General features: G+C 29.3%; 1 protein-coding gene across 3 annotated transcripts in view; it reads left to right on the forward strand.

Moving 5' to 3' along the window:
• The window catches only part of LOC100159935 (excitatory amino acid transporter 1), a 28,926-nt gene that overhangs the window by 8,550 nt on the left and 12,712 nt on the right, over positions 1–7,664 (forward strand). The window contains exon 1 of one of the 3 annotated variants that reach the window (XM_008186700.2): positions 2,278–2,810. The exons of the other annotated variants lie outside the window; for them this stretch is intronic. The gene's annotated coding sequence lies outside the window, so the exon portion shown is untranslated. Of the gene's footprint in view, positions 1–2,277; positions 2,811–7,664 lie in introns of those variants that run through there. 3 annotated transcript variants of the gene reach the window in all.

Genomic DNA, 7,664 nt, shown 5'->3' on the forward strand with positions numbered 1-7,664 from the left:
AAAATAACCGTATATGTACTAAGATATGGCCCCCAAAAATTAGGTATAACAAATATATGGTAAAATTAAATATTTATTTTATTAGAATTTTTATTATGTATCAGAATGTTATAATTTGAATTTAAAATTATATAATTGTATTATTAATTATTTATTATTATTTTATAATTGTATTATAAATTGTCCGTGTCTTCCGTGTCTTCTGATCCTAAAATAAAAATAAAATAATGTTTAAATATTTAAATGATTTAATTCTTATTATTTTATTAATATCTTTACCTTTAAAATTACACTGCACAATTAGATATTTTCTGATGTTTTCAAACGTGAATCTTCGACGATTACTTGACAGTAAATTTTTATACACAGAAAACTTCTTTCTACATCTACAGATGACACCCCCCCCCCCCCTTGCGCCTTGTTCAAACCACAATTACGTCCAAAAATTGCAGTATTATAATAATATAGTTATTTTCGTTGGTTTTAATAATATTTTTTAAATAGTTTATATGTTAGTAGTCTGTGTATGCCATTTATATAACTTAAATTTATTTTATAAACTGTTTTATTCAATAAAATATTCACCGTGACTATTTAGTGAAATCACACGATCGCACACATAATCCGAATGGCGGACAGTATATTATATTTACTGTATATATACTATACTTCAGCAAATATTTTGTAGGTGCATTGTATGTTTCCTCTCAGGTCACAATAAAAGTGGATTTTAATCGCTACGGGTGCCGGCGCCATTGTGACAGGGTCAGGTTTACAAACAAACAACCTACACGTGTGCCCAAGATATTTCAGGGCATCCAACATTAAATCTTTTAACGTATATAATTTATTTGACTGTGTTATACGTTTTACTTACTTGATTCTATTTTGACATGAAGAATTATTTAATACTTGTATTTATAATAATGACATAGGTAGGTATATACCTACATTATTTTTTCATTTGTCTTTAATAGTCTTATAAAAAAAAAATATCAGCCTACGTTTGATAATTATAAATGTACTACATATTATGCCTAAACATGAATATTAAATGAGTAACAACATGATCACTATAATATGAAATTAGGTCAAATTGAAATGATAAGGAAAGTTTTGTAGAGGAAAATAAGTCTATGATTCGCTTGTAAATATTTGTTTTTTTGTAAATTCTATTCATTCCTCGATTTGTCCAGCATTTAAAATAAATTTAATAATATACTAAATTAATAACAGTATAGGTAAGTACCTACTTAAGTTCAGGGGGAAGTAGACTTAAAAGCAGGGCGCTTGAGGTATTTGTACCTATATATAATCAGATAATCATATATTATGTTAAACATAGCAATTATCGTCGAGTATGGATGGATGAATCTCAAGGGGCATAAAAAATAAATACATAGTTTAACTGATGCGTTTTTCGACTTCTTAATAGGTACCTCAAATATAACTATTATAAACATTTCGAAGGGCAAGGAAAAATTTCGAATTATTAATGTTTTTGAGGTTTGAGTTATCTCGAGTCTATTGTATTTTCAATGTTTGGATAGTGTTCTTTGATTATTGCTAGTATTACTACGATTACTAATCGTGACATTATATTATTTTTGAACATTATTTAGCTATAATGTCGGTACTTATAGAGTAAATAAATGTGGTTACTGAAAAAAATATTTTTACTTCTACGTGAAAAATAAAGAAATAAGTATGGCTGCAGCATGTTTAGAACGAAAACTAGAATCAGGCCTGAAACGATACTTTGGGTCAAATCCTAACAGAAACCAGTTTTGATTTTATATGTATACCTATATAAGCTATGGTCTTAGGCTCATGAATAAATTCAGTACTGACAATACCTAAATAATAATACTGTGGGAAAAAAATATAAAAACCAATGAAACCGTCGAGTTCATAATGTATTATATAAACGGATTGATCGAGTTTCCCGGCGTGAACACTAAAATAGTAATAATACTAACACCCAACCACTTATAACGTATTGGACGATTATTAATTGTGTCGACGACAGTTTGTTTTTCTCGATTTACTTGGAAACCGAAAGAATGTCGCGCACGAAAATATGGTACAACAATAATACACGGCATGCACGCCTATGCAACCGTTCCAAAAAACGCATCCGAAACCGCACTTTCCCCTACCGGTCATGCAGTGGTTCGTCGCGCCATGCCGCGCGCGCTGCCGCCGACACGATCTCCCTCCACCGCGGTCCACGGCCGCGCCAAAACAACCTGTTACCGGCGACCGGGGGGCCGAGACGAGCCGATGCGATACTCAAGCCGGACGACGGACACACACGCTCTGAGCGCCGGTGTTTAGTAACGCATACCGGACAGTTCGGGTACGTACGTGGTCGCGGTCGTCGTCGTGTGGACACTGCTCTGCCTCACAGGTTCGCGCCTATCGATCACGATCTAGGTACCTATAGATTGTATGAATTGTATCCACTCGCGAGCGGGCGAATAGCTCTTCCACGTTTGATCGTTTTCGCGTCTACCGACGGCAATAACATTCGACATCGGCTCGAAACGATAATAATATCGTTGTATAAAGCATCGACCACATCACAGGTGCCCAACTCACCCGTCCGCGTCTGATTCGAGACTCGTATCGCCGTCGCATTTTATAACGATTCGCATTTATTGCTCAAACGTTGCGGTACACACACATTGAAATCATAATATTGTCTGCACGACCACCGACACTCTTCGTCACACGGACACGCCGCCGCACTTGCAGCAGCCGTCCCCGCTCGTCCCCGCCGTATCCGCGTTTATGCGTGTCCAGTTATAGTGAGTATAATTCATAATATTATAATGATATTTTAACGTCGCGAATTTAATATGAATTCGATATTATGTTAGGCATTGCACACATACGTACTACTGCGGGAGATACATATTATCTTCTGCGTATAGATTATAATATTTTGTCTTACGCCTATTCGACTTATCAACTACAATTTTCATCCGCGACACGTTCCATATCGCGATAATGCCACTGCAGAACGCACACAATAATATAATTACATATAATATGATATTTAAATATGTTTAGGTATACGCATTCTATCTATATTATGTACCCCATATATATGTATGTTAAGTTTATGTAGGTACCTATAATGGTATCGTTTTCTTTGTGACAGTTTTTATTTTTTTACGAAAAAACAATACGTTTGATGTTAATATAATATACTAGGTAAGTCCTATCTATAAGTCCTACATATAACAGTACGCGTACCTAATCATCCGAAAACCAAAGGATTTCGTAAATGGTAAAATGCTGGCGCGCGTAACCGTTCGAAAACCAAAGGATTTCGAAAACGATACAATTAGTAACAATAATAAATAGGTACATTATTTTTAACATATACTGAACTGTTTCCCAAACTGGAGACGATAATTTATGTTGTGTTAATGTATCTCTTGAATACATTGATTCAAAATGTTATTGTACCGATAGACCTATAATAATATGACAATATAATGTGTGGATATTGTCAGATAACTGTGGACAACTGTGGACACACCACACACGCTTGTATTATAAAATCAATTATATACATATTACAATTATTTAAAATATTATACATATAACTATACTAGTATATATAACTATAGAAAACACTGTAGTATTTGAAATACAATAATTATATTATCATGAGCTGTATATTCAAATACAGAACTATGAAATAATGTGTTTTTTACTTGATTTAACTTATTCACTTGTTCTATACCTTTATAACTATTATGCATGCCACATTTTTAATACTTGGGTCATTTATTCCAAATTTAATCAAATCATTCGCGTTCCTCAATAATGTGCGTGCGTTATAAATCTATATACACACCGCCTTATTAGAAAGGAAAAAGAAATACAAAACAGCATGTGAAATTTCCTGATAGGAATACGGTTAAGACCACTGATTTTTGACCGGTTATTTTTCACCGTAGTATCGATTACAACACTATAATATAACGATATATGAATGAATGTAATTACATGGAGAAAATATTTGCGAGTTAACGTTACAATAAATTTGTTTGTCATTTGTAAATGACATGTATCCTGTAGTGTCGTGGTGTTTAAATAGTAATAATGTTTTTCTAAAAAATAAAACAATGTTCTCCCCACGTTGCCTGCTGAATCATTTTTAATCATCGGTTGGGATAAATACTAATCAGATAGAATAATAGAATAACCACGTTACCTATACAATATTTCATCCGGTAAAACTCACATGATAGGTACCTAACCTACCTATTTAGAATAGTGCATTTTTTATGAATTTTATTAGAAATAATTTACAACAAATGGTATTTGCAATTTAGTTTTGAACTTGACGGTAGAACCAGTAATTTAATTATATAATAGTACCTAAGTCAACATAAGCTGAAGATTCACTTAAAAATTAAATACCTCGTACATTGCTGTTTGAATTCACTAAATTCTAATTATCAGGAAAAAATAATTCTTGTGCGTTTTGAAAATATTTTTACTATATTAATAAATCGTAACTTATACGATATTTCATCCGGTGAACAATTGAAATAGGTATTATAGGTTAGTATCCTAAATAGGATAATGTATTTTATATGAATTTTATTAGAAAGAATTTTAATCATGTATTATCATATTAGTCTGGAATTTTACGACTGTACCAGTAATGTAATTATAATAGGTATATCTAAAATCAATATAAACTAAGATCCACTTAAAAAAGAAATACCTACTTCATGTCCTCATAAATTGATTTTTAATTCATTCAATTCATTAAATTCTAGTTATCAGAAAAAAACTATTCATGTGAGTTTTAAAAATATGTCTCACCGTCAAAATACAATTAATAAGTCGTAACCTATGCGATATTTCATTTGGTAAGCTAATGAAATAGGTATTATGTATAGGGAAGTATGAAGTATCCTAAAGAAGATAATGTATTTTATATGATTTTTTTTAGAAAGAATTTTAATTATGGTTTTTCTATTTAGTCTTAAATTTGATGGTTATACCAGTATAGGCAGTAATGCCATTATACAATAGGTAAATCAATATAAACTAAGATTTTTTTAAAAAGAAATAACTCATCAATTGCTGTTTGAATTTATTATATTTTAATTATCTGAAAAAACTGTTTATGAGTGGTTAAAAATATGTCTTATCATACAAACATAACTAATAAACTTATACCTTCTTATAATACTAATAACACCTATATATTACAGAAATTGTAACTTTCCAAATGTAAATTGGTAGGTACATAGTATATTATTATTCAGTACCTAGTGTATTATAATATTGCATATACTTATATAAGAAAAAAAAATTTTACAATATAAAATACACTTAGGCAATGAAATATTTAGACTTAATAGTGGTAAATTACCTACTATTTGATTTGACTAGTATAATTTGTGTTAACATTTTAGCTGTAGTAAGTAGGTATGTACATGGTTATCATTATTATCATATTTTGATGCATTTGTTTAAATTTAATAATAAGATAGAATTTATTAATACTAATTATCAAATAATTATCATTTACTACTTACCTAATAATAATATATTATATCAATTCCTAAATGCTACATTATAAATATAATTATAACAATATCTAATTAAATCATAATCGACCTTTTAAATTACGTAATATGCGTGAACTGTAAAGACTAAAGTTTAACTAAATTAATACATTTTATTTCATGTGTATTAATTGTAACAATAGTTTAAATATGCCTTACTAATTTTAGTTATTCCCCTATGATCGATTCATATATACCGTGTGTCCGCTAAAATTGGGTATACTCTTTAACTCTGTTACCTACATTACTTAGTTCCCTATACATATATTAGATTTCTGTCTGCGGGAGATTGATGATCCAACAATATGTTGCATGTTCCGTTAAAAGAATAAATTCAAAAATATAATATATAGGATACTGTAAGTAATATGGGTAATTTAATTATACAGATTACCCTGTTTTCCCGGACACACGGTATATTATATATAATTATTTTTTTTTTTTTTTACTATCTATTAAAATATATAGGTACAACCTGTAAAAGTTTTTACAATAATTATATTTCTATGATAATGCGAAAAAGTAGTTACATTTTATAGACTCAAATAATCGTAATAAACACCTATCTATTATATTAATATATATATGTACGACAATGACGTAGGTACCTATAATATATAGAATCTATGATGGATATTATACTGGCCTACTACTACTACCTACATAACGCCTTTTCTACTCTATCATCTCTACAATATTACGTACCAATGACTTTATCATTTTGCATTATTTTATTCCATTTGAATACCTACTAAAACTTTTTTATTATTATGACATAATTCGTTTTGGTTTTTCTTTGAATAGGTACATACTAGTACATAATAAAACTAAATTAACTTTAAAATTCTATCGAAAACCCCAATTTTCAGGTTTGAGTAAAGTGAAAAATGTACTAGGTTCGCTGATGGTGTTTTTGTAAAAATATTTTCGTGTAGAAAGAGTTTTCAATAATCTATGTTATGTGCCACTATATAATATTGTTAGGTAGGTATACGTATTAGGTATAACGATAAGCTACTAGACAAGAACTTTGGTTTATATTATCAACCTTTATAATGTGTGTTGCCATATTCTACTGTGCCTGGCCAAATATATAAGGTCAATAAGAATAATAATTGTATTGTCTTATTAGCAATTAATTTGTATATTTATTTACTCATGTTGATATGTGATATCATAGCAAACAAAGCTTTTTTAACATTTCTATAGATTAAATATTTAAAAAAAATGTTTGTTTAATGTTTTTGTAGTTTATACCTACTTACTTTATGATCAATAATCATATTCTAGATTCTGAGCAAATATAAAAACAGGACAAATAGGACATAAGTATACTAAGCCGGGGAATATATTTTCTGGTTTTTCAATGTCTATTAGTATTTATTTTTACAAAAAATACTTTTGAGTAATAGTTTTAAAAAATGTTCAAGTATATTATATTCCCTTTATATAGATTCAAAATCGTGCCTATTTAAGCATTTAATATAAATACATTTTAGAGTTTCCCCATTCATACACCAAGCATAAAATTCTATAAACTACCGACACTAAATCAAATTTAAAAATATTAACAAGCATAGTTTTAACCATGCCTCGCTCAGTCCCATTTTTTTTACTCAATCGTTGCTTATGAATTTGATATAACAATACACCGCAATTTTGTGCCAAGATAAGTAGTCGAGATTAGTACCGTTTACCGTTTTCTCTAAATTTCTATAAAAGCTTGAATGTCCAATATTAGACAGTGTAGAAACAAAGGAGTATTACTTTATCATCGTACATTTTTTGCAATTGCAATCTTTTTTTTTTTTTTAAACATAACTATTGTTAGCAATTTAAACAAATATCTATTTAGGTAGGTAATTGTTATAAAGTTTAAGTCATGTAGGTATATTATAAATATGTTTAAACAATGTATGATTTATATAAGTAAATATAGAAACATCAATCTTAAAAATATTGTTGATGTATTCAGTTTTATAATAACTAAACATTAAGGTATAATATAATATGTAAATCAGATAAAATCAATAAATGTTTATGTTAAATACTCTGAAATAA

The sequence above is a fragment of the Acyrthosiphon pisum genome, chromosome X (assembly GCF_005508785.2).
Source record: "Acyrthosiphon pisum isolate AL4f chromosome X, pea_aphid_22Mar2018_4r6ur, whole genome shotgun sequence".
In the NCBI taxonomy this organism is placed as follows: Eukaryota; Metazoa; Arthropoda; class Insecta; order Hemiptera; family Aphididae; genus Acyrthosiphon; species Acyrthosiphon pisum.